This window comes from Crocodylus siamensis, chromosome 9 (genome assembly GCF_052110815.1).
Source record: "Crocodylus siamensis isolate JL-2025a chromosome 9, ASM5211081v1, whole genome shotgun sequence".
NCBI classification, from domain to species: Eukaryota; Metazoa; Chordata; order Crocodylia; family Crocodylidae; genus Crocodylus; species Crocodylus siamensis.
Genome location: NC_143403.1, coordinates 25,396,980 through 25,424,903, shown reverse-complemented (window position 1 = coordinate 25,424,903; position 27,924 = coordinate 25,396,980). Strand labels below are relative to the sequence as shown.

The 27,924-nt window shown below is 44.8% G+C and overlaps 1 long non-coding RNA gene across 1 annotated transcript in view; it reads right to left on the bottom strand.

Moving 5' to 3' along the window:
* Positions 1–24,739, bottom strand: part of LOC149857232 (uncharacterized) — a 100,625-nt gene extending 75,886 nt beyond the window's left edge. The window contains exon 1 of the long non-coding RNA XR_016444207.1: positions 24,226–24,739. This is a non-coding gene — a long non-coding RNA (uncharacterized LOC149857232). The remainder of the gene's footprint in view (positions 1–24,225) is intronic.
* Between the last annotated feature and the right edge of the window lie 3,185 nt (positions 24,740–27,924).

Sequence of the window (27,924 nt, the reverse complement as noted above, 5' to 3'; positions counted from 1 at the left end):
GGAAGGGAGATGTAGCAGGTAAAAGTGGAGAGGTATCTGGGGAGTCAGATATCTAGCAAGTTGTACTGTGTCATAAATCCAGTGTCTATATTGAGTCCATTATTTTCTGTACCTAGGAGGCTGATGAAGTGAAGTTCATAGGCCCGCTGTGAAAAGTGATTTGCAAATTCCATTTCAGGATCAGGCCTGAGAGATTGGAGACAGAGTGCTTTTTTTGTGAGAAATGTGCCCCCACAGGTAGTTGGTATTCTTGTCTTTGATAGATTCTGATATGCAGTTTGTGGGGGGTACTGAAGATACGATGGCAGGTTTTGTGTTTTGAGCTGTAGAAGTTGGTTTCTGGTGATAAGGTTAGATGCTTGTTTGACTTTACAAAACACTTTTCACATAAGAACCTGATCTCTTAAAAAGCTGAACCATGCAGGGTGATGAACAGGGATTCTGGTTTACTCTGTTTAAAAATCACAAATTGTCTCATTAAAACCCCCAAAATCTGTGTTCTTCTACAATTAAAATGAAACATCATAATATGAAATGCCTGCCCTTCCAGCCCTTCTGGAGAGGACCCCCAGCTGCCAGGGCTAAAGGACCAGGGACCCCAGCCCCTTCAGCAGTACCTGAGTCCCAGCTGCCACCCGTGAGAGGCAGTGGTGACTGCAGCCAGAGCAGAGTCTGGAGCCCAGCTCCCCCTTTCCCTGCAGGCAGCACAGCCAAAGTGGAGCTGGGGGGGGGGAGGGGTGTAAATGAGGCTGGCCTACAGCGGGCTTGGGGCTCCCTGCCCTGTTGCCCTCCACCTGGTTGCCATGGCAAAGTGCCTCCAACTTGACCAGCAGCAGCCATGGTGGTGCAGAGTTGTGCCCCCTTCTGCTGCCAGGTGGGAAAGGGGCACCTCTCCATGGAAGCAGGGCCAGTGTGGGGCTCCTGGCAGCAGCACTGAACCTCTCCACCCTGCTCTGCTGGGAGGTCAGTAGGGTGGGGGGCCATGAGCCCACAGCAGGGAGCCCACATCCACCGCTGCCTTATGCACAAATCTGGGGGGCACAGGCACTCGCATGCCTCCCTCCCCAGGAGTGTGCACAGCAACAGAGAGCTGCCCCCCCCCCCCCCGCCACCTCCCAGACAAGCCACCTATGGCTTCCCTTCTGCTCCCCAGCTGGGCCCCATGGCTGTGTATTCCCACCCTGGCTCCCATGCATTGTCCCAACTGGGCAACACTCCCAGTCCCAGTCCTGCCCTACTCCCTCACCACAGGAGCCTCAATCTACACCCCCACCCCAGACTTACCTGGAAGGAGTTGTGAGAGCTGCTTTCCATGCTGCCTGGCTGCCACCTGCATGCCTATGTGAACATGCACACGCATGTGGTGCCCCTTGCCTCCAGTTGCCCTCCTCCCGCTCCCCGTAGCCCCAAGCATCCCTTTGCAGGCTGGAACACTGCCAGACTGCAAGGGGAACCCGCATTTTTCTCCTTTAAAGGATAAAATCTGTGGTGTTCTTCTTTAAAGGAGAAAATCCATGTACAGTAAAAGCTCTGTTATCCAGCATCCCCTGGGAATGGGGGATGTCGGATAACAAAATATGCTGGTTAATTAAGTGGCCCCAGCTGCCGCTTCTCCCGCCACATCTGAGGCATCCCACCACTCCTCCTGCAGCATTGCCATCCCTCCTATGGGCCCTGCAGCCACCGCGGGACAGGGAGGCAGGCACCGCACAGCCCAGAGCAGCCTGCTATGCCCGTGGGCCATGAGGGCTCAGCAGTGCAGGCCGCTTTGCCCGGGGCCATGGCAGCTCGGAGAAACTGGAAGTGCCACAGTGGGCACTTCCGGTTTTACTTTTCCTTACAAGCTGGCAGGCTGGTTAACAGAGCATGCCAGCTCTTAAGGTGCCAGTTACCAGAGAGTTTACTGTATTTCTCCATATAAAGGGAAAATCCATGTTTCTCTGTAAAAGGAGAAAATCCACAGTTTTCCATGGCAACCAGAAAACCTGAATCCCTGTTGATCCCTGATGATGAATGCAACACAGAAATGTTTAAATACTAATAGATTTTGTTACTTATAAGCTTTTATCCTGTTTATCAGAGATGAGAGATAGAGGTAGATCATAACTCTTGTGCACTTAAAAGGAAAAACAACTGTTATAATGGAACCATCCAGCTCAATACCTTAAGAAATCTATTCATGCAATAAAATAAAGTGTTGTTCTGTTTTATTAATTTAACTTATTCATCTACCACAAAATAATCACAGGTCATTCAAAGAAATCAACTGAGATTTGAAAAATCCAGAAAGCCTGTTCACTTTTAATCTATGACTAAAAACCAAATGTTGAATATGAGCTCTACTAGTTCTAAAATCCTGAAGAACAATACCTGGAAAAAAAAATCAGTTCAGTTTGCCAACTTCAGATACTTCCTATGTTTTTTTTTTCCAATAAATAATATTTTTGCCTAAATTATGTAGCACATTAAAGGTAGTTTTTGAACTAATAAATAAATGAAAAAATATTTTTTCTGCATAGTAATTGAATTCCACTTTCTACTAAAATATAGCTCGACACAGATGAAAAATTAAAATGAAATGCATCATCCAGGATTATTTAGAATAGATTTATGTTATATGGTACCTATATAAGTGTGTTGTTGTAAATGTATTGGGTTATATCAAATTTTCTTTGTTAGCAAAAAATGCGAAATATAGTGTAAACACTATATTAAGTTACAAATAAACATGTTTGAGTGGTCTACAACTGATGAGAATTAACCTTTCTTTATGAAGATAACTAAAAAGGACAACTCCTGTTGTTTTAAATAATAAGTAAAACTCCAATTTAAATCATTTGTATTTAGATAAATCCAAGTTGTTTCATTATATAAGGAATTTAAAAAGGAGTCCTGGCAGGTAGATGGAATTCTCAGTGATACTGATCTGTGAAGTAGGGTTAATGAAAAGTGTTTAACAGAAGAGTAGCCATCATGTAATACCAGCCAAGCAATATTTATTATGAACCCAAGAGATGTAAAATACGAAAATTAAGTTCCACACATTCATGCCTTGCCTACACACACCATTCTTGTCGTCCATTTGCTGAATACACATGGTATTTTAAATGGTCTGTCCATCCAAGACAAAATGACTATGACTAATGGCTAATTGCTCTTTCTTGTTTGCTATCTTTCACATGCTATGATATCAGAGTTCTACAAGGGCAACAGTAGTGGGCTGGCCAGAAAGCCTGGAGGGGAAAATTAAATCCCCTTCTTAAGTAGCAGACTAGCAGTCTCCTCCAACAAAGACTTTGCTTCCCTTGGTGGTAATGTGATTCATTTTCCTATAAAGGAGAAGGCTGGTATTTCAATACGTAAAGACAGCCATTACAGTGACATTTAACAAGCCTGAAACCTCTGGCTTTCTTGCTAACCTAGATCTGCCTTAAGGCTATCAGAGACAAAAGAGGCCTTCTCCTCCAGCAAGCATCAAAGACCTTATAAAAAGCCAAGAAGGAGTAGGCACTCAGCTTGTGTGTCAGAAATGCAAAATAAAAATATAATGTATGCAAATTTAAGGCATGCAAAAAATCATGGAGCTCTGCTTGTGTGTACAGTTGTACTCATAAAACCTGTAATGTACTTTTTGAATTATTCAGCAAGAGGAGGCTGAAAAGCAGCAAAGAAGCTTATTATGTTTGCTTTGCTTCATAGACTATTAGGTGGACAAAAAGAAAAAGGAATTTAGTTACGCTTGCTTATCTCCTAACCTTATAAATTTGGGATTAACAGATCAAAGGAGGATTTGGTTCAGTTGATAGAAAATGGAGCTCTTTTATAGCTGTTTGGTCTCCCGGTCCCTTATGATCAAATGAGCTTAAGCAATTGATAAAATAAGTGGGGTTCTGAATTCATGTGTTTTAGTATATACATTTAATGTTTGTTGTATTGTATTGTACATTTGTAAGCAAAATTAAATAACATGTAAAAGAGGATTAAAGACTGACTATAAGTAATTTTAATATTCTGTACACTTGGCCTTACAATAGAATCCAGAGAACAAATTCAAGCCATATGAGTGTTGACATGAGTAATTTAATTCCGATCATGATTCTGTGTACACAGCTATAAACTACTGCTGAAGCATATTCTGAACTCTGGCAACTGCTCTGACGTGAGCCTACATCATTTCTATATCACGTGGAGTTATGAAGTACACCCTGGAAACTGTGAATTACATTTGTAGCATTAGGGCGTACTTAGTTCTATCTTACATTGTGGTTCAGTAGTAGAAACCTTGTCTGCCACAAGGGAAACCTGGATTCGATTTCTGTACACACATATAACTACAGCCATTGAGGCACCAAACGTCTGGATTTGGTCTGGCCTTTGGATTACTGTCTCAATGGTTTAAAGCGGGGATGGAAGGTCTGGGCAGCCTGCATTCCTCTATACTTCTGCTTAGGTGAATGCGTCAAAGGACGGTCCCGGTCACCTTTCACACATACACTGTGATCCAGAAGGATCAACGGTTGCCTACTACTAGAGGTAGACCCAAGATACTAAGATGCTGATCATATATTATGAAAGATCACAGAACATTTTTTCTCATGACATCCCAATAAGATTTGAATAATTTGTGTAATTTCCAAATTAATGTCACCTTGTAGTTTCAAAAAGATGAAATATTCTTTTTTCCTTTCTCCCCTAAGCAGCTTTCCTGATCTGCTAGCAAAAACAGATACCATACTGCACATGAGAGAACAGTATTTTTGATAGGTCAGGATCTAACTATTAAAAATAGTTTCACGTATCAATGCATAGATGTTTATATAAACTCCAGTGCATGAAAAACAACACTGTATATATTCCCCAAGTTGAAAACCAGTTCTTTTTAGCTACAAATAAATAAATATCAAAGGATATAAATAATTTAATAAAGGCAAAAATGATCCAATATTTAGACTCATTTTTCAAGTCATACATTAGTTTTGAAACATATTATGTGCCTTTAACATAAAATTAAATTAGTTGACTCAAATTATTTTCCTTTTTCTGTGGTGATTAATAGAATGGGTCAAAAGTATGTTTTCACTTCATTTTTTTCACTAGCTAAAAACTCTGATAAACTACAAATATTCTTGTATGAAGATCATATAAACTAATCCCCCTAGCTTATATAGTGAATATAGCAACCCATAACAGTCCTTTAATTGAAGATTAAGGATTGTTAAGAATGAAACTATAAAACACGGAACTCTAGTGTATTATTTTTTCTTCTCACATCTGCAATCTAATCTATTATTTTTTCAGGGCTTTCCATTGTTTAATGAGCTTCCCATCTTTTTGGCACATGGACATCATAGCAAGGGACAGAACTCTTATTATAATTGACTGAGGAAAATCCACTGTGGGATTTACCCAAGTTAATTTTAACCTGATGTTGGACTTTTGTAAGGGATTTTACAAAGGCCACTTACCAATACCTGTGCTAACTGGAATAGGCAGGTAATAATTTTCTTCAGTTTAGTGATTCAGTTCAATCAAGAAAAATAAATAGGACAGTTATTCTTTGTCCTCATCATGGAATGATCACAGAGTCCTGGCCCTCTGCACTCACTAGACAGGCTGTATTAGGGGGACTGTTATAAAGACAGGACAATCCCTGAAGAAAGTCAAATTACAACCCACACTATGGCTGCAAGTGTCTCTGTCTCCCTCATACCACACTCATTAGACATCTATAAATTCTAACTGAATAGTTTCAGATTGTGTTAACATGTGACTAGGATACAGAACTTCATGTAGACGTAGCTATCTTCTGATACTGGATATCACACGCACTGGCTAAATAAGTTACCAAGAAATTTTTAGGTTGGCATAGCCACAATGTGCTAGTAAACACTCTAAAGATGAAAAGATAAAACTAGAAAGGCACAACAGAGAAACTGCTATAAAATCATAGCCATCAAGGTGCTGTGGCCATTTTATTAAATACTTTAACTGTAACAAGATGACTCGGTTTTCTCTGTGGCTTTAATGAAAGAGTTTGATAAAGAACAACTTTTTATAGTCACTGTCAATATTTTGAAATTTAAAAATGTTAAATCTGTAGTTCATAATTTAAAAACCTGCTAAATACAATGAAAGTTTTCAGCAATATATTAATTCTGTTCAATACTTCTGCTATCAAGGAGACAATTATTTCAATTTTGAAATCAGTTTTTTTCCTTAAAAAAAATGTCTAATAATGTGTAGTAGGGTAAAAGTCAATAGTTAATCTGCATGTTTGAAGGCCAGAAGGCAAGAATGCATTTCACAGCAGTAAAAGTATTTTAAACAGGAAAGCAAAAGGCTACATCCTAAAACATACAGTTTTTCAGACATTATATCTTCTTTACCCATTTATATCTAATATTACATAGAAAAAATAAACAATATGAGCTAATTTCAAGTCGTTTCACTCACGCAGCAGATTATCATTTGCTTTTGTTGGAAGTACAACAAATAACATTCAGGCAATACGATATTCTCTGGGCCACAGCCTATAGCTATGTACAGTTATACTAAACAAATTAAACAGTCATTTGCAGGGAAAAACACTATTTAATGTATTACATTACAAAGGTAAGTGTTAACACTTGCAAATATATTTGGGAGAAAAAGATATGCCAAATGTGTTGTAGAAAGAAAAGGTCAGGGTAAATGGTGTCTCAGAAAGTCTTGTAAAATTTGGTATTCTTCAGCTGAGACCAAAAATAAGTCATTTCATTTTTGTGAGAAACACTAAACCACTGAAAATGTTTAGAGCAAAAGATTAGGTTTCATCTTTTGAATGGTGTCATTCAAAGACATGCAGAAGGCAAAAGTTTTAATTAAAAAAATAGTTTTTCTAGCACATGGTGGTTTTTTTTACTTGTTACATGGCTGCTTGCCACCATGGGCGCATTTACAATGTACTTAAGTTCAAATGTATTATTATTAAGGACCTCTGTAAATTGCGGCAGAAGTGCCCCCCGCAGCAGCTCCTTTAAATGTTTTTAATTTTACTGCTTGCTCCACCCCTCACCCCTAATTGGCAGAGGGGCCATTGCCAGGGAAGTGAAAACCATGGCATATTTAAAACCATGGTTTTTACTTCTCCAGTGATCAGCAGCAAATGGCCTGGCTGGCAGGGCCCCTCTGCTGGCTAGCCGGGAGGGGGGGTAGGCAAGCAGCAAAATGAAAAACATTAAATGAGCTGCTGGGGGAGGGGGGCAAGTTGCAAGGGGGGGCGCGGTACTTCCAGTGTGATTTCCGGAGATCCCTAATTATTATTCATGTTTTTAAAAAACAAATATCTTCATAAGAAGCAAACCTTGAGCCAGTTCGATCAACACAGACTGTAAATACAGTAAAAGCTCTGGTATCTGGCATGCGTGGGGAATGGGGGGTGCCGGTAATCTAAAAATGCCGGTTACCTGAGGCACTGGGGAGTCTGGCCAGATGCAGAGTGGCGGGCATGGGGGGAGGGGTGGCAGCAGCCACACGTGGGGTGGCAGCGGCACAGGGTGGTGGGTGCTGGTGGCTGCAGCTGCGGCTATGGCCACGGCCACATGCAAGCTTCCTACTCCCCCACGTCCAGCCGGCCAGCCAGAAATTCCAGTTAGTAGAGAATTCCAGCTAGAACAATACCAGATAACCGGGTTTTACTGTAGGTGTCTTATTTGAGGCGGGTCTGGTTGTCCCCGGGTTTGATCCAGATTACAAAAGAGTGGCACAGTTATTTACATGTTGCTCTTCCAAACTGAATTGCTGCTCCTCCCTCCACTAGCAGGTAGCCAGTGAGAGGACACAACCTGGCCAGTTTGTCCAGGGACTAACCCACAATCACTTCACAGAAGTCTACACTGTGTCCTAGAAGAAAGTATTAGCATATGCTATCCCACAAACTTCAGAGGGATGTATAGACAAATGACTGTACAGCTGTAGAGCTGTAGGATCCCAGGACAAAAAGCTTTCTCCAGGACAAAAAGCTTTCTCCTGGGACAAATACAAGGTCTATTTACAGCTGCAGTTGTATCTGTGGCAGCTTCCCTTTCTTCCATCACAATCTGAGATATGACATAAACCCACTGCTTTCCATGGCAACACAAGGAAAAAGTGCTGCCCCTGCTTTCCATGAACTTCACATTTATCAATAAAGCAGGTCAACTGTTGTCCTACTCTCAGTATGGAACAGACCTCTAGGCCCTATGCTATTATAACTGTACCAATGGTGCAAACTTGTATAGTACCAATTATCCAGTTCACCAGCTATTCTCACAGCTTCTCCTGCTGTTCCTCTCCAGCTTCTTCCTTACAGAGCGATGAGGGACAGATGCCTTTTCATCCAACAACATTCCAAGTCTATGCCTGACCCCTCCGCAGTCTATCTGCAGCCAGTCTCTATGCATTATCAAGCTGCAGCAACTGTGCCACATTTAGGGCCTTCAATATCTGGAGGAGGTAGATCAGAGAAACAGCATTTAGCCCACAGATCATAATCAGAGTTGTAGAGCTTGGGGGGAATTGCAGAGCAATTGTAGAAAATGCTCAAATCCAGCTGCTTTAGCACTTTGAATGCAAAATGTCTGTATTATACAAAATGTTGCATGACTGCTGCTTCCCATAAGTCCTTCCCCACTCAATATGTTGCTTCTAAAAGGGGTGATAAAATTTCTGAACTTCGATTTAATGTAGTCATAACAGAGGATATGGTTCAGTTCTAAGGTAGAATATTAAGAACAGATTGGCTAGTTGATTCATCAAAGAGCATATTTTTTAGTGCATTAAAAAAAACCCCAAAAACCTACAAATGTTTTCTTCATGCTACACATCTAAAAGAGGTTGACTAGAGACTGAATAGTGAATTTGCCAGCTATCAACAATATTGAGTGGGCTGAATATCAGACAATACTGGTTTTCCAATACTAATGAGAGCACATCCCACCTAAAGGTAGGGACTTACACTCTCAAAAAGGCTGCGATACCCCTGCAGCCTAAATTATTCACATTTTCTATAGCACAGCTCTGTAAAAGGAAAGTAGTTGGGTCTGGAGTAAAAGGCTTATGTATTCATGCTCCCCTTTAGTACTGTTTTGGGTTTAAGAGGGAGCAATACTGAATGGCAAAATTGCCCCTGTTCTCTCCACCTTGAAATAGGAAAGAATCTCCTGTGTAGAAATACATAATAACTGTTTGTGCGATTGGACTCTTCCTGTTGGTCCAGAGCTTTGCTAAAGAGCTTTGTCTCTGATTAGTTATTTGCATTTCTTTTAGCATATTATGGGTGTTGTCTGCCTGCTTGTTGCTAATTCACTTAATTCTTGACATGAGTCATTTGTCTTTGCCAGTTAGGGTCAAGAGCACTTGACTGGGCTTCTCTCTGACACTCCTGGGAGGTTAAGTGCCATAGAATCCAGGAATAGTCTATTCAACCTCAATTAGGTGCAAAGGCTGAAGAAAATATTTGTGGACTTTTCTTAGTACACTGCCTATGTCATAATATATCAAGTTTGGGCTTGTCCAGCAATACTGTATAAGATTCCTAGGCCACTTAGAGATGTGTAGAAAAACCCCCCTCACTTTCAGCTTTACTTTCAGCTCAGCGTGCCCCCACACCAAAAGCAGTACATGCTCAGAACAGGCATTGCGTCAGTTTGACCCAGTACCCCAGCTATACAGACACTGGGGAGCCAAGTCAAACTTTCATGATGCCTCTTCTGGTAAAAGGCTGTTTTGTTTTTTTCCCCTTACATCTGTCAGTGCCCCTAGTTGCTTAGTAATGAGATACAAAACACCATGGTACATAACTGTTATGTGTATATTACAAGGGACAATAAACTGAATATAAGCCAACAGTGTGCCTTTCTTGCAAAGAAGGCTAACGGCATACTGGGCTGCATTTATTGAAGCATTGCCAGCAGATCAAGGTAAGTAGTTATTCCCCTCTATTCAGCACTGGTGAGGCCATTTCTCAAGTAATATGTACAGTTTTGGGCCCCCCACTATAGAGAGGATGTAGACAAATTGGAGAGAGTCCAGCAAAAGGCAAAAAAATGGTTAGTGGGCTAGAGCACATGGCTTATGAGGAAAGACTGAGGGCCTGGGCTTATTTAGTGTGGAGAAGAGAAGACAAGGATTTAATAGTAGCCCTTAACTACCTGAAAGGTGTTTCCAAAGAGGATGAAGATCGACTGTTCTCAGTGGTGACAGAATAAGGAGCAATGGTCACAAGTTGCAACAATGGAAGTTTAGGTTAGGTTAGAAAAACTTTGAGTGCAAACAGAAGTGACAATTTTTGCCCAAGTTGGCCACAAACAGCAGTTTATAGCTGTGACAAGTACATGGCAGCAAATAACTTAAAAATGGCCAATCAAGTGAAAATATGACCCTTTGGCTGGCTTGATATAGTTGAGGATGGTCCTGCTTCAACCTCTTGAGGTATTTTCCCACCCTAATTTTATATAATTCTATATTAAAAAGGAGCAACCCAAGTTGTTATATCTCATTCCTATTGCAAATATGAAGAACCTGCTACTCATTCAAATTATTACTCAGCTTCAATTATTATCAGTTCTATCCTGATATGTAACTAAAACAAATGAATAATGGAACTAATGCTGGGGTCAAATCCTGGCCCCAAGGAAGTCAGTGACAAAACTCCCAAGACCACTGGCTGCAAATCAGTGCCAAGACAATGTTCTAGTTACAATATTTAGAGCATCAAGTTAAGTGTCACTACTGGATTTGGAAATTGCCCACTCTGCTCCTGCCCACAGCCTGCAATGGTGTGGCACTCCCAGTCCTACCCAGCCCAAGTTGCAGATGTCCTACCTTTGTCTGTGCAGCACCCCCACCCCAAATTTCTGTTTAGCCCACCTCAGCCCCATCCCACCCTCCACCGGGAAGAGGATGGTACTGCCCCTGATTGCACCCTAAGCAAGTCTGCAGATGACACCAAGCTGGGGGGAGTAGTAGATAACTGGAGGGTGGGGCTAGGATTTAGAGTGACCTGGACTAATTGGAGGGTTGGGCCAAAAGAAATTTCATGAAGTTCAATAAGGGGAAATGCAAAGTCCTGCACTTAGGATGGAAAAATCCCATACACCAGTACAGGCTTAGGACCACCTGGCTAAGCAGTAGCTCTGCAGAAAAGGACCTGGGGGTTACAATGGACAGCAAGATGGATATGAGTCATCAGTGCACCCTTGTTCCCAAGAAGGCTAACAGCTTACTGGGCTGCATTAGTAGAAGTGTTGCCCGTAGACCGAGGGAACTAATTATTTCCCTGTATTCTGCACTAGTGAGGCCATACCTAGAGTACTGTGTGCAGTTTTGGACCCCCACTATAGAAAGGATATGGACAAGTTGGAGAGAGTCCAGCAGAGGGCAACAAAAATGTTTAGGGGACTGGGACTCATGACATCTGAAGAGAGGCTGAGGGAACTGGGCTTATTTAGTCTGTAGAAAAGAGACTGAGGGTCAGCAGTGATGTGTAGGGGGTGCATGCAGCTGCACGTGCACTCCCTGAGCATGGCAGTGCATCCCCTACAAAAAGGCACTGCTGACTTTGTAGACAGTGCCTGTGTGCAGTTGCCACTTTTCACCCCACCACTGACACCGCTGGCAGCGTGTGGTCACCAACCCCCTCCCCCCCACTGCCGACAGCACTGGCAGCGTCTGCAGGAACTCCGCCACTTACCACTGCCGTGCTCCTGCTGCCGCCATGCCCCACCAGCTGCTGGGGGCCCATGTCATTCATGCTGAGGGAAGATTTGACAGCAGCCTTTAACTACCCGAAGAGTGGATCCAAAGAAGATGGAACTAGATTGTTCTCAGTGGTGACAGATGACAGAACAAGGAGCAATGGTTTCAAGCCGCTGCATGGGAAGTTTAGGTTGGCTATTAGGAAAAACTCTCTCACTAGGTAGGTTGTGAAGCACTGGAACAGGTTATCTAGAGAGGTGGTGAATCTTCATCCTTGGAGGTTTTTAAGTTCCAGCTCAGCAAAGCCCAGACTGAAATGATCTAGTTGGGAATGGTCCTGCTTTGAGCAGAGGTTGGACTAGAATGATGACCTCCTGAGATCCCTTCCAACCCTCATTTTCTATGATTCTGTTTTGTCCAAACATGCTTAGAAGTACATTTTATACATTAAAGTGTCACAGTTCAACTTGCAACAAGTCAGAAATTCATGATATTAGAATTTCCATTATATCTTAGTAAACATTGCTAGAGTGATTATACTACAGCAAGCTGCTTAATAATACTACTTTTCAAATTTAACTGCAGTGAAACCACCACAAACCTGTGGTGAAAAACAACAGCCATATACACAGAATAAATTATATCTATTTTCTTTATATCTGGTTCTCACTCTAAAGTTATTGCCAAGAACAGACGCACACCACACATTTTATATCCTGCAGTTAAAATTCTTAGAAGTATTATTACTTGCTTTTGTTGGCAATGCAACAAAATATACCTCCAACATTCAGGTAACTGGATATGGTATTAGTCAAAGCAATTTGCTGAACACGGGCTTTTGTGCACAAAATATGTTATAGAACTTCATGGTATCACTAATAAATACTATACCTTTAAGCCATTAATGAAGGGGGGGGGCAGAGAGGTAGAGAGCTGAAGGGAGGAAGAAGCCCTGGCTTCATTTTTAAATGCTCCATATGCTGGAAAATCTCATGTTTAAGAATTTCAATCCAACAATTTGTTTTAATTGAAAAAAAAAAAAATCTTAGTAGACTAATGATTTTTTATAAAGACTCCTCTGTGAAACAATTTGGGGAAAATGAGTGTATTCTCAAAGTAATGACAGTTTGGGGAAAAAATTAAGTTAGGAAACAGTAACAAGGAGGAACAAAAATCAGGTGAGGCCACTTTACTACTTAGGAGTAGAGCACAGTATAGAGAAATTACCAGCCTGAGGGAGCCCTGAGACTTATTTGGAAGTGTTTCTATAAAATTCCATGGTTGGCAGGGCACTTTTACAGGTGGCCCTTGCTTTTTCTCTCCTTCCCTCTGTCCCTTACCTTAAAAGAGCCCTGCCAGGCTCCCCTTACAGCCTCTTGCTCTGAAGTGCTTAGCATTCTGCTCTGCAAAATGGAGTTCCTTTGCTCCTTTCCTACAGTAGCAGGATCCTTTGAACTTTCTCCCTGTCCCTTCACTAAAATTCAATCTTTGTTGCAAGGTACACCACTTCCCCAAGTCACTGGTCAACTTCACTAACTTCGGACCTTCCTAGCCAAAGTGCCCTGCATCCTGTTGTTATGAAGCTGCCTTCTAAGACCACTACCATACTACAAGTAAAAAACTCTACAGCTAGGGACAGAAGTTACATATAAACCGGTTTAAGTGATCACCAGCTTAAACCTGAAACAGAATAGAAATTCAGTGCACTTAAACCATTTTTAAAATGGCTAAAACTGGTTTAAGATATACCTGGTTAAATGTAGTACCAGACTTAACAGATTTGGGTCAAAATGGTTTATGCAACGTCTGTTCCAGTCCCTTTCCTGGTTTAAGTTAAATCAGAGTCCCGCAGCATCCCAGCACACTTTTCAGCCCTGGGCTTGGCTGTGCTACCTGCTCCAGAGAACGGGGTGGCCCCGCCCCTCTGCTCTGTAACTGGAGCAAGGACAGGGGTGTGGCCAGATGCCAGCCGACATGGCCTCTAAGGTGAAGGGAGAGGGAAGGGGCTTATTCCCGCTTCCTCCACTCTCCCACAAGGACTCCAGATGGGGTCTGCTTGGCCTGGGCAGAGAAATCCCTGTCAGGACCCTGCCCCCCACGCCCTGCCACACACTGCTCTAGCAGCTGGGGCAGGGGCAGGACAAGAGCCAGTCAGCATGGCCCTGCCATCTACCTGGGGCTGAGACTGGGGCTGCAGGGCTGAGGCTAGAGCTGGGGTTGTGGCTGCAGGGCTGAGCTGAGCCAGGCCATGGATACTGTTGAGGGAGGGCATGGAGGGGCTGGGCCCTTTCCAGCAGGCTGTGAAACTGTGGGTAGATGGGTGAAACTGTGGGTAGATGGGTGGAGCAGATGGAAGGGAGCCAGGAGCTGGACCCAGAGCTCCATGCACTTGGCAGAAGCCTCCAGGCTTAAGCTTCCCATTCACTCACCCAGAGCGGTGCAGCAGGGGCAGGGGCGGCAGCAGCAGCGGGAGGCGAAGGCCTGGCCAGCATGCAGCTTCTGGTGGGGCTACAGCCAGCTGGATGCTGGACAGTGATGGACAGGGGGTGTGGCAATGGTGGTTGTGACCATATGAGCCCCCGTGGTGGCCGACTGCCGGGATCCAGTCCCACCAATGCCTCTGAGCCAGCCTGGGCAGCCATGGGCATGATTAACACATCCCACGTGGCCAATCTGGCTATCAAGGCACCTTTCTTCAGCTGCAGTGGCATTGCTTCTGTGCCACTTCCTAGCCAGCCACCGTCTGTGCACACCAAGTCAGGCTGTTATGTAGCTACAGCCAATTGGGAAGAGCCCTGCCTCTGTAGCCTGGCCTGGGACTACCCCTCTAGGCCCTTCCCAGCTGGCTGTGACCCCATGACAGCCTCACCCAACCTGGGAATGGGGAATCTGGGCACACAAATCCCATGGCCCCAGCCTGAGCCACAGCCCACTGAGAAGGGCCCAGCCCCCACAGCTCAGCCTGAGCCAGCCCCTCCATGCCCACCCACAGCAGCATCCATAGACTAGGCCTGCTCAGTCCTGCAGCCACAGCCACAGCCCCAGGCAGATGGTGAGGCCATGCCAGCCAGCTCTGGCCAGGCCCCCCACTGTGTGAGCAATAAGGAAAGCTGGGAATACCCTAGATGGGCTCCCCATGCCCATGCCTGAGAGGGGAGACGGGATTTTAATCCCCTAACCCTAACCCTGTTTCCCTTCCCCTGAGGTACTGCCCAGGCTGATGTCTGGCTACACACACCCTCTCCCCTCAGGACTAGGCTGGCAATAGCTGATTCCCCTCTCCTTGTGCAGGCACACTCCGGCTGGGGTCTCTGCAGGCCATGGTGGGGGTTTAAACCCCTCCCCAGTCATACTTTGCAGCCTGCCATGGGGCCTCGTTATGCCCCCCAGGTCTGCTTCCCTCCAGCCTTGAGACTACTGTGGAAGGGAAGGGAGGGCTCACTCTAGCACTCCCTAGCTTCTAGACTGAGCCACTGCAGGCACGTGCCTGCATTTCCAGAATCAAAAGTGAATGTCTATTCACTTGCAAATCAGTTCAATCTACGCAGGTTAAATTAACCTGCAATGATTGAATCAATTCAGACTCAGACTTTTTGAATGTCTGTTGCTAGCCTACGTAACAACCATCATTTCCTAGGAATGACCAAAGGAACAGTTACTATGGAACTGGGCAACACATGGAAGGAAGATGTAACAGAGACAGGTAGGTCCGCTCTACATATGCAGGTAAAGACACAGTGGGATCTAATACATGATTCACACAATTGTGTTTCTGCCATGTCACATGCATGGCTAGAGGCATGATTGTGGGATCGCACATTGAATCTCATCATGCTTTATTGCAGCAGCTGCTTCAGTGATCTCCCTACCTCAGGGGTTTCATGCACATCCAGGAAAGAAAGATTACCACAGCAGCCATTTCCCTGCCCTGGAGTTTCTCTGCCCCTGCATCTCCTGGGGCCCAATATCCATGGTGTTAGACCTTGACTTCATGCAATGCCCAATGACTAGGGGGACTACAGGTCAATACCATGATGCATCACCTGTACACATTTCTCATCAACAGCTTTATTCAAAATGGAGACAGCTTCAGGCAATGTTCCAACAAACCAGGGAGGTACAGTGAACATTAGTTATTTCCATATGTATACACCTTGGTTCATGCTCATTAACATTTAGTCCACCTTTGTCCTACCCTTAGTCCTTCCCATCTTAAGCTCTGCCTCTGTTTACTGTTTATTTCATTAGCTGGAATTACCTATGCATTTTACTTATTTACATGTCTTTTTGCTATAAGTGCATGCCTAACACTCTGACCCCAGCTTCTTTTGGTCACTTACAGCTTCTTCCTGATTTCTTCACCATCTCCAAGGTCTTGCTTCTGCTTTATCTCCTAATGATAGCTGGTAGTCTGCATCCTGTTCTTCTTACACAATGAGCTATATATCTTACAACACTACTATATTGTTAGGAAAACACTTGCCCATGTGTCTTGTAATGTTACTTTTAACTTACCATTCTGCCTTGTGGTTAGCAGCTGTGCCAGGCCACAGGTTATAGCCTTTTCTTCAGCTGCAAATCCAATGCTCGCTAAGATCCAAATACTGTGACCCTAACACAGAGGTCTTGGACTCTTGGTCCTGGTAGCTGCAGGGTCTTGCTGGGACCCAAAGTTGGCAGCTTCTGGGGCTAAGAGTCCCTTTAGTTGAAGGACTCACAGCACTGGCTAGGTAAGGTGCACCCCTGCAGCTGGGAACCCACATCTGATGGAGCTCCCAGACACAGGGGAAACCCTGCTACATGTGCAAACTGAAGCTCAATAGCAACTAACTATACAGTTAGTACACATTTTTTAGATCTAAATTTATAGCTGGTTGGAGCTTTTTATGGTGTGATTGGTATATTGCACATGTAGCTGGTCTCAACGTAACTGTGCAATTAATCAGTTCTGAAGGTAAACAACAGAAATATCATGTCTATATGGAGAATTTAGTTTGCACTGAGCTAGGGCAATAGAGGATTGATGGCCCACAACAGTGCTAGGTGCCATATTGCCAGCTGCCTCCTACTTTAAGTGTTCAAAGCAGAACCATGCATAAAAAGTTAGCATATACAGTGAAAATAAATACTTGAACATGTATTAGTATTCCTGAGTTCTGTAGTCTAAATGCCACTCTCTGCTAACAGAAGGCTGTGGAACCCTTGTTCAGTGTTTCACTTCTTACTTATTTTTCATGTTAGACCTTGAGCTAGGCTCAAAAAATAACATAGGTGCCTAAAACATAGAGGTACTGCACTAGTAGAATGAGAGCCAGTAACCTGAGTGAGGAAGGAGCCCAAACTTCTTGTACAATATGACAGGAGAGTTAGGGTTTGTCTGCACAGCTTGCTTTCAAGTGCATCTGTAGTGAGGATGTCCACTCCAACATGCTTAGGCTGGTAATTAGCTGTGTTAGTCCAAAATAAGGCAGAAAATAGGGCAGGTTGGTACCAATAGTATATCCAGTGCTGGAGCAGCCAACTCACCCCCTTGTAGCTACCTGGGTCCCACCTTGCTCACCCCCTCTAGCCTCTCAGAGTCCCACCCTGTTGTCTTACCTGCCACATCTTGGTGTTATAATTGGACAGAGAGGCTTCCCCTAGAAGGCAGGGTGGGGTTTGCTTCAGGTCTTAGGGCCTTTTCTGGGCTGAGGCACCCTGGCCTTGGCCTACTTTACTTTAGCTGGGTCTTTCTGGGCTCTGGGTCCTTTGGCCCCCAGTCATGCCCTTTGTGGGCTCTGGGCTTATGCCTCCAGTCTTTGCTGTCCAACACCACAGAGCATTTGCTAATAGCAGCACTAGGCCCTTCGAAGGGTCTGGGACTAGAAAGCCATTAGTACCCTTCTCAGTAGCCCCAAAAACCCCCCAGAAACCTACAAATGTTTTCTTCATGCTACACATCTAAAAGAGGTTGACTAGAGACTGAATAGTGAATTAGAAATCACAGAAAATTAGGGTTGGAAGGGACCTCAGAAGATCATCTAGGCCAGTGGTTCTCAACCTTTTTCATATCAGGACCCATCTGCCAAGACTGATGGCTTGCAAACCCCCTGGCCAAAACCCCCTGGCCCTACCAGTGCCCAACCCATAGTCCCCTGCCAGTATCCCTCACCCCCAAGCCACAGCCTCCTGGGTGGGGGTTGGGGGACAGCAAGGCAGGGCAGGAACCAGGGGGGTAGCAACAGTAGATCCTGGGGTGCCCTTTGCTTACAAAAAGTGATCTTTACCATAAAAAGTTTGGAGACCACTGGTGTAGCTCCACCCTCCTTGGAATCACCCTTCAGGTAGTTGAAGGCTATTATGAACCACCACCCCCAGTCTTCTCTTCTCCAGACTAATTAAACCTAGTCCTTCAGCCTCCCCTAAGTCATATGCTCCAGCCCCCTAACCATTTTCATTGCCTTCCACTAGACTTCTCCAATTTGTCCACATCCTTTCTGTAGTGGGTGGCCCAAAACTGGACACAGTACTCCAGATGTGATCTCACCAGTGCAGAATAGAGAGGAATAATTACTTCCCCCCAATCTGCTATCAACACTTCTATTAATACAGCCCAGTATGCTGTTACCCGTCTTCACAATAAGGGTGCATTGTTGGCTCATATCCAACTTATTGTCCACTGTAACCCCCAGGTTCTTTTCTGCAGAGCTGCTGCTTAGCCAATCAGTCCCCAGCCTGAGAAAAACTCTTATATTTCTCCCTAGATGTTTCTTCAAGTTTCCACTTGGAGATGTGGTGAACCCACTCATATAGAGAGAACCAAAGCTGGGTCTCATGCTTCTCTGGGCAGGTGGGAGTGGGGGAAAGCAGTGGCTGTGAGTGGGAAGGTAGGGAAGTGGCAGGAGAAGGGCAGCAGTGGCATGTGGGGGGGAAGTTGCAGGAAGTGGGCAGGCAGGAATGCAGGGCCCACTCCAGTGCCCTGGGGCCAGGGGCAGCAGGAGCGTGAAACTCAGGCCAGCAGGAGTGCAGAGCCCAGGCTGGCAGGGGCTCTGCCTGCCACACATCACGAGCACCTTGAGGCCTCACTGACTGCTACTGCCACTGGTGGTAGGGGCTGTGGGCAAGGGAAGGAACATATTCATAGGGGGACACATGCACACCCCACTATACACATGTACCCATACCCCCCTTTGCACCACCATACACATGCACCCACAACCCCCCATGCACACCTCACACCCACACCCCAGCCACCTTCCCCCTCCACAGAGTCCCTATATTCCATGAACACCCCAACCACCCTACCCTTACAGTCCTCCACAAACCCCATACCCACCCATACCCCACATACACACACATCCACCCCCCAACTCCATACCCACCCCGACCCCCACAACTATCCATCTCCCCACAAACGTCACATAAACACCACACCCTACATACACACATAACCACACACGCACCCCCACAGCTAGCCACAAAACTATACTCTTCCACCCATACCCCTCCAAACCCCACACAATATACAAGAGTAAGACTTCATTTTATGCTATTATAGAATCTATGTACACTACACAACCACATGTAAATGAGGACAAAGGTATTTTTGGAAGCAAATTAATGAATGTTGTATGTAGTAGATGCAAAAGGAGGGACTTCTGGTGGCAAAGGTCAGGAGTTAGGTAGCAGGACTTACAGTCCCAAGATGGTAACCAGGGGGCGGGGTGCCTGTCAAGGGGCAGGGCTACTCATGCAGCCCTCCACAGCTTGCCAAAACTCATTAAGCAGCCCTCGAGCCAAAATAATTACCTGCCCCAATCTAGGAGTATTTTGTGCTACGATATGGGTATTTCCCATTCTTTGGGCTTTGCTCATTGTCACTTGGGGAGGAATTTTTTTCCCCCTCTTTTTGCTACATGGGGCAGGTGGGGATGGTTTGTTTTTTGGGGGGTTTTTTACTTTCCTCAGAAGCACTGAGTGTTGGCTGCAGCTAAATCTGGGGATCCTGATTGGGTGTGCCAAAATTTCTGGTGGAATTAAAATCCAGAGAATCCTAGCCACAGAGTCTTGCTCCTACACTCAGGGTCACACCAATCACCACATTTGGGGGGAGGAGGGAATTTTTCCTGTGGCCAGATTGGCATGGGATGTGCAAGTATGCCCCTTTTCCTTAGATCTCTCAGACATATTTTAACAATCCTTGTATCAGTAGGACACTGACCACTAGGGCTGTGCAAAATTTCACCAAATGTTTCGTTTCAAAGCTGTTTTGACGTTTTGAGCTTGAAACAGCAAAATCTAAATGAAATAAAAAGCATCAAAACCACTTCAAAACAAAATGAGGGCGCTCAAAACATTTCAAAAGTTTTGAAATATTTCGAGTTTTGAAGCAGCCCATTGGTGGGAGGCAAGAAAGAGCCAGGGCTGTGCTCCAAGTGGCTCCGGAGCCCCATGTAGCTCAGCCTGGTGGGGAGCACAGCCCTGGCTCTCCCTGCCTCCCACCATTGGGCTATACTCTGTGGGGGTGGCGGAGCCTATCAGAGCACAGGGCCAGCTCTGCCTACCTCCCACTGCCAGGCTGCACTCCGATCGGCTCTGCCAGCCCCATGGAGCTCAGCCCAGTAGCAGGAGGTGAGCAGAGGCACTGCTGCACTCCACCTCCTGTCACTGGGCTGAGCTGTACGGTGCTATGAACCTCTTGGAGCACAGCCCAAGCACCACACTCCACCTCCCACCACTGGGCTGAGCTCCATGGGGCTGTGGAGCTGCTTCAAGGGCAGCCTGATGGTGGGAGGCCAGGGCTGCAGCCTGCCTCCCACTGCTGGGCTAAGCTCCCTGAAGCCATGGTTGCAGGAGCCGAGTTGAGCTGAGCTCAGCTCAGCTCCATGGTTGTGGCCAGCGCTGGTCCCAGGCAGCAGCGGCAGTCTCCTGTCATCTGGGTGCAGATCCGGGGCTTGTACCCCTAGGTGGAGTCTGGCATGGCCCTGCAGCCCTCCTGGGCATGCAAGCCCCTGAACCTGCACACTGGATGACAGAAAGCTGCCACTGCCAGCAAGTTTTGCTTTCAAAACTTTGAGGTGCAGTTTCCAAGAAACCTCTGTGCCTATCTCCTTGAAACTTGGCAGGATTTGTGACCTCAGAAGGGGCTACCATCCCTGCAATTTGCAACTGAATCAGGCAAGAAATTACAATGTTTTTGGTATTTTTATTATTCCCCATTATAGCCTATGGGCAAAATGTTGAAATGAGTTGAAACAGGAAACAATTTTGACAAAATGAAATGGGACGGTGCTTTGAAATGAAATGATGAAACAAAACATTGTCCCTTTGAAATGGTGAAATGGATGTCAAAACAAAATGATGGTGTTTCACACAGTCCTACTGGCCACCATTTTCACCCTGCTTTACCTGTGGTAGGTGAGGGTGCTATGCTTTGTAATTGCGTAACAGAGTTGATTCTGTAGTTTTAGCAATATGTTAGACAAGGTTTTGTATGAGCTGGTTTGGATAGAGATGATCCTGCCTCAGGGTCAGGGTTGGACTAGATGACCTCAAGAGGTTCCTTCCAGCCCTACTCTGTGATTCTGTCCATTGCCCTTTGAAGTAAATGGGAATCTTTCCATTTATTTCAGTGGGGTTTGGCATAAGCCTTGGAGGATTTCCTGCAGAAGCAAGTGTTCACATGAACTCTCTGCCACCAAGAGGGATCTATAATTCCTATCCATGGAGCAGGCCAAGGTTCTGCCCTCATCACTTGAAACCAAAATAAGAAATTGGTTGTAAAAAGGAGAAGAAGAAAGATTGTTTTGCCATGTGATAACTGTGTGGGAGAGGGAAAGATTTTTTTTTTTTTAACTTTCTTCTCTCCCTGGCTGACAATTCTGCTTTGGAACATCTAAGCCATTTGGTCCATTTGCTCCCCCTAAGTGAAATGGATGACACTTGCAAATTTCTGCCTGACACACATGGCCATTTGGAATGGGGGGAGTCTAAGGCTAGGTTTAAATGAAAACTACCCTAACTGGCAGTAGCTCCCTCAAGCAAGTAGTACTGCTCTGGTGGGCTCTCCTAAACTGGAAGCACTATAGGTGCATCCACATGGTACAAAGGGTTAATTTGCATAGGTATGAGTTAACTGGCTCTGTTAGTCAGCGATGCTAATTAATCCATTCACATGGATGGGATTACCCTGCTTCTGGTTTAGAAGGCAGCCCACAACATGTCCCATTGTCTGGCATAGTAAACTGACATAATTGACACAGCCTCTTTCCCACAAAAGCCACAAGGATTGGAAGGCCAGGTAATCTATAGTAGCATCTTAGGGTACAACAAAAACCACTAGGGTATATGGTATTACTTCTGCAGTTATGGATCCTAGGTGAGATGCAGAGTGGTGACTCGCCAACAGAGCAAGAAGGCAAAGGCGGAAGGTGGGGAAACCTCCCAGAGCCAGGTAACCCAGTTGGCTATGGCAGCAGAGGGGGAGAGAATCCCTCTTACTGTGGAAGCCAGTCAGCCGCTGAGGGAACCAATAAGTCTGAGGGTGAGCTAAGTGGAAGTCCTAAGGAGGAGCCCAGTCAGTCAGTAGCAGAGGAAGCCAAGGATCTTGGAGAGGAAGTAGAGACCCTCCCTGTGGAGGAAGGTGCACTCCTTACAGAAGCACTAGAATTCCCCACTGATTGCCTAGCTGGGCAGCTGGTGTTCCAGCAGGAGGTTGTAGTGGACCCCAGCTTGGAGGAACTCCAGCAGATGGTCCAGAAGCAAGAGACTGAGTTCACCCCAGATAAGAGGGAACAGGTGGTCTGGGATAAGGGTCTCTTATATTGGCTATGGGTACCCAAGAACCATGGAGCCCTATCACCAGCTTGTGGTACCTCTTAAGTTTACGCAGCAATTACTTACTATGGCTCGTGATATACGCTGTGCTGGTCACATGGGCAAGGGCTGCTGCTGCCAAACTTTTATTGGCCCAGGCTAGCCCAGAATGTGACAGACTATTGAAGATCATGTGGGAGGTGCCAATAAACAGGCAAGAATGGGGACAAGAAAAAAAGCTCCCCTGCAGGCAGTTCACCATCCTATCCGACCATGGTCTGCTTCAATGGCTGCAGACCATGCAGAACACCAATGCCAAGGTTCAAAGAGGGGCATGGCAGCTTCAGAAGTCCAACATGACTGTGGAACACCTCAAGGGAAGCCAGAATGTGGTAGCAAATTCACAGTCCAGAAAGGACTATGAGTAACAGGTCCAGAAGATGCAGAACCACCCCAACGTGCCCTGAGGCTTGAACACCTCAACTCTTCCGGGGGGGGCGGTGTCATGGGATGGGGTCCTCAAGGATGGCTGTGTTACCCCTAGGGCCCCTCGACTGTGCCAATTCAGCCTGATGTGGTGGGGGAAAAAAAATAGAGGTTGCCCATCTTGATATATTTATAATATAGGGAGGCTACTTTCATGTCCCATTGGACATGGTCCTGATGGATATCTTTGACCCCGTGGGTTCCCGGACACCTTGTGGGTCCCATTTCAAAATAGATGTCACAGGACACACTGGCCTTATGGGCTATATGTGTGGCTCCAACCACCCCTTTACCATGCCCCAAGCCTTGCAGATGGCATTGACATTGTCCAGTCTAAGTCTTGCTGTGATTTGGCCCCCTTGTCCTCTCTGGGCCCTCTGCAGCCCTGTCTCTGTGCCTCACTGGCACCTGGGCTTTCCACAGCCCTGCCTCTGCACCCCAAATGCTGTGCCCTCTCTGGTGCCAGAGCCTGTGCACCCCCAAATGCCACACCCTCTCTGGTGCTGGGGTCCCCACACTGCAGTGGGCCCCCAGTGAGGCCACCTCTTTCTCCAAATAGCCTCACTCAAACCACCAGTGTTATACAACAGCAAACTAAACATAAGCCCCTAGGCTATAACATAATATAAAAGATCAGGGTGTGCTCTGACCCTTTAAGAGAATCAGATTTCATCCCTGGCATTAAGTCTCCAGTAGGCAAGGGTACCTGTGGAGCTCCTGGAGCCCCATTAGCAGATCAGACAGCTACTGCATCACTAGGCACTTCCTCCCTAGAGGTTCCTTCTCCTCTGCCTGCAGCCCTGGGGTTTATATATATGCCAGGCCCTGCCCCTTCTGGTCAGCTGACCGCTGGCAGGTGTGGGCCAGCTATCACATTCTGGCTGCCCTGGTATCCAGCAGGTGGGGCTCTCAACTGACTGTTTGGGCCCTCTCCTTAGCAGTTTTAGCCCTTAAATGGAGCAGGACATCCTAGAGCCCTGCAACAGTGTTGCAGTGAGTAAGTGTTGTAACCAGCTTCCTTTGTTTTGCTCACCTACCATGCTTTTGATGGGAAATTAAAGGAATCAATAACCAAACGAAGAATCACTGTAGTTCTTATAATTCTGTTCCCTAAGGGGAATGACTTCTTACTCAAACAAAATTAACATAAAGCAATCACATTAGAACACAGGTCAGCAGTGTCCACTTCATAGTCTCTCGGTCTAGTGAATGGCGCTCAGCCAAACTCACCTTCTTTATTTGTCTCTCTTCTCCTCTTTTTCTCCTAGAGTCCTGTTGTCAATGTTGAGGCATTCTTCTCCCCTGTCTCATGGAGTAGTTTCACTTCTCTTTTGCAAGGATGCAGGTGAATGACTGATTCTCCATCCCAGGGTTATCGCTCACTCTGAAGCTGCTCCCAAGTTCCCCGTGCCTCTGCACAGGCTGCTTCAACCGACTGGGCTGAATTTCTCTCACTTGTCTCCTTCCGGGGGGTTGTTCTCTATGAACACACTCCTATGTTTCTCCTCACTCTTCTTCCAGTCTATAATTTATAAATCTCTCCAGTTGTTAGATTCCTTTACTGTGGGGCACAGACAGATGATGTCATCATTGTTGGCTGGCATCTCAACTCTCAGTAAGTTTTCTCTGTTTTCCCTCCTTTAGTAACAGGGTAATTAGCTCCCTGTTACAATATCTACTGTTGTTTCTTTTTCTTTTAGACATAGAATGGAGAAATCACACCCAGTCTGCCTCACTGCTGTAAGCAGACAGCTCGACCCTCTCTGTTTCATTTACCGCCGAGCCCACGTGACTGGGCGATAAAAATTCCAGAGGGAGAGGGGGGCTCGCTCTTTCTTTGCCCTGAGAGTTCCCACCAAATGACCAGGTCACCTCACCGGGTGGTACTGACATCTTTTAGAAGCATCGGTCAGCATCCAATGGGCTTGCTTCTGGTTGGGATTTAGTGATGAGGTCACAAAAAATTATAAAAAGGGGTCACCCCATCTTGGAAAACACAGAACCAAGCTGTGGCCTCCAAAGTGAGCTTAATCAGGCTCTGAATGAAGATGTGAGTAACCTACCTGAAATTTAGCCAGTAAATTAAAATTGTGATCTAGACACATATGAAAAGGGCCAAACAAGCCTATGTGGATTTGCTCAGGGCAGTTTCCTTTCAATTTTCCTTTTGTTTTGCATTCCTTTCCCATGCTCTCCCTCTTTGATCAATAAAGCTATCTGTTATAGCACAACTCACTGTGTGTGCTTAAGAGGGTGAGATTAGCCTTGTAGCCCCCTTTGCTCACTTAGGAAAGGGAGGCTACTTTTAATGTTTTTATAAGGAGCACCCTGATATATCCTGCTGGGGGCAAAGCATCTGCAGGGTCTGTGTTCCCAAGGCTGCACAGAGCCCTAACAAAGACCCAGACCTGGATGGTGGCAGCAGTTACCCCAGGCTACAACCTCATTCCCACAGCAGCAAGAATTAGAAGGCCAGGTAATCTATTTTAGGGTGCAACATAAAACTAGTAAGGTATATGTTATTACTTCTGCAGTTATGGAGCCTAAGTAGGATGCAGAGTCCCCAGAATTGCATCCTATGACTACTACTGGCCTTCATACTTCGCTATTAAGTTGTAATATTTTTTGCAATTATGACATAAACACATGTAGAAATACAACATGTGAAAAGATTCATATTAAAGTAGAAAAGAAAAAAAAGGGAGGAAGGGAAAGAATTATACATAAAATTGCCTAATCAGGTTTAATCCTGGGAAAATATTTCAATTTACTGAAACACATTTGCTAAAAACTCTTCATAGGTCATAAGCCACACACGGCACATAAAAGAGTGTTCCATTTTTCCAAAGTGCTGATGAGTTTGCCATGACACACATTGCAAATGCTGGCAGCATTGCAAAAGCTGTGGGTATATTTACACAACTCACAACTTGTTGGTTTAAAAAAAATACTGCTTCCTTGAGTTTGCAGTAACTTACACCACTGCCATTTGTTTCCTATTTTTAGCTATTGATATTTCATGTTTTATGGCTGAAGGAACCTTTATTGGCTACAATTATCTCAGCTGCTTAAATAGTCACAAGTTTAAAAAGTTAGAAGTGGATGAAATTGAATATTTTTGTCTCAGATACAGTGATAAAAATCTGAAGGTAATCAATTGAAGCCAAGGGGATTAGTCTATATTATGAATGATTCAAAAGCACAGAATAGGGCTTAAGAAGCTAGTGATTCTGAAAAAAATTTTCTTTACTTGCCCCAGTTCTGGAACCTGCAAGGTCCCTTAGCACTGTTGCAGGTAGAAAACAGAAGCTGGAGACAGTCTCTCTGCCATAAGGTGAGAAGGGAGAGAGAGAAAGAGAAGCACCCCTACAGCTCTATGGCTAAACAATGGGTCTTTGAGGCAACTTCGTAGCTCTCCGGGTGGGGGCGGAGTGGCCCCCATAGAGCTATATTTCTGTAGTGCTACAAAGTATCTCAGCACTTTGTAGCACTGCAAATGAATCCATCCACACCCAAAATCTGTACAAGACCCCATGTCGTAAAGTAAGGGCCCCAGACTGAAACAAAGAATGGACATGTAGAGGAGTTGAGGAAGGATCTCATTATAGAGAGGGAAGATTCTGCAGAAGGCTGCAATTGAAGAATGTAATGTGACAATTGAAAAAGAAAAGGAATAATTTTTTAGACAAGCATTTAGAAGCAACAAAAATAAATCAGATAGACAGAGGCTGTACAACCTGTGTTTTGCCTGTTTTTTGAAGCTGAATCCACATATTTTGGCCCACGTGTAAAACTTTTTCTAGTGCATGAGAAGTGTCAGATGTGAATGGGAGTAGTGTACCTGTGGCCTGCACTGAAACTGTACTTCCATTTCTTTGAATTCACTCAATACTGACCATGTATTTTAAACGGACTCACAGAAAAAGAATTTGAATGCTGCCATCTGAAGTTAGAAAGTAAACCTAGGCTCGGTCTTCAGATCAAATCATCATTATTCATGCTAAATGATTACATCTGTCATTTATTTACATTTTTGAAAATCAGTCATGTAATTAAGATGCTGATAACTTAATTACTAGCAAAGCTTTTCAGTTAATGTTAGCATATTACAGATCTCTAGGGTGCTTTTATAAAAAATAAAGATGCTTTTGCTTAAGGGTTAGCCATGAAAGAAACAAAAATTTCCCAGGCCATTCTGAAATCCCCAGCTCTTTAAAAATGTAATGCGTATGACAAAACCTATTCTATACAGTAAAGATGAGATTTAAAAGCAAGGGCAGATACTCTGTTTTGAAAAAGTATAGAATTTAGTCAACATCCAGGCTGGCTTTTCTGTGTGAAGGGGTTGATTACATTTTTGCCAGAAGCAGGGAAAGCTTCTTTACTGAACAACAGAATACAAAAAGAACAAATAAGCCTAAGTGAAGCAGTGAACCTGAATAATCAGCCTCAGTTTTCACCAATGATTAATTTGGCTGAGGCTAAAATTCCAGTGATGAGATCCCTGATGTATATTAAGGCCCCAGTGATCTTCCATGAACTGACCCAGAGACTTGTATGTGCCACTCATGTGCTTAACAGTCTCCTGTTCAGAAAAGTACTCTCCTTACAACTGGCCAAAAATATTCCACTGAAAAAAATTCTGGTAACTATGGGGTTGTATTTAAATTGACTAAATTGTCCAATGGGAAAAAATCTTGAAAAAATAAAAATATTTCAAATCATTTCAAAGAAAAACCATTTCACTAAAAAAGAGTCAACATTTCATAGTCAAGCCTAAATAGATGTTCATCTGAATGCTCAGAGGCACTTCTCCAAGAGTGTTATTTCTGTAAGATATTTCAAGTTCCTTTCCCCAACTGTATTGACAACAGCTATTAAAAACAAAGATTATAAGGGTATGTGTATAAAAGGGGGAAGTTAAATTTA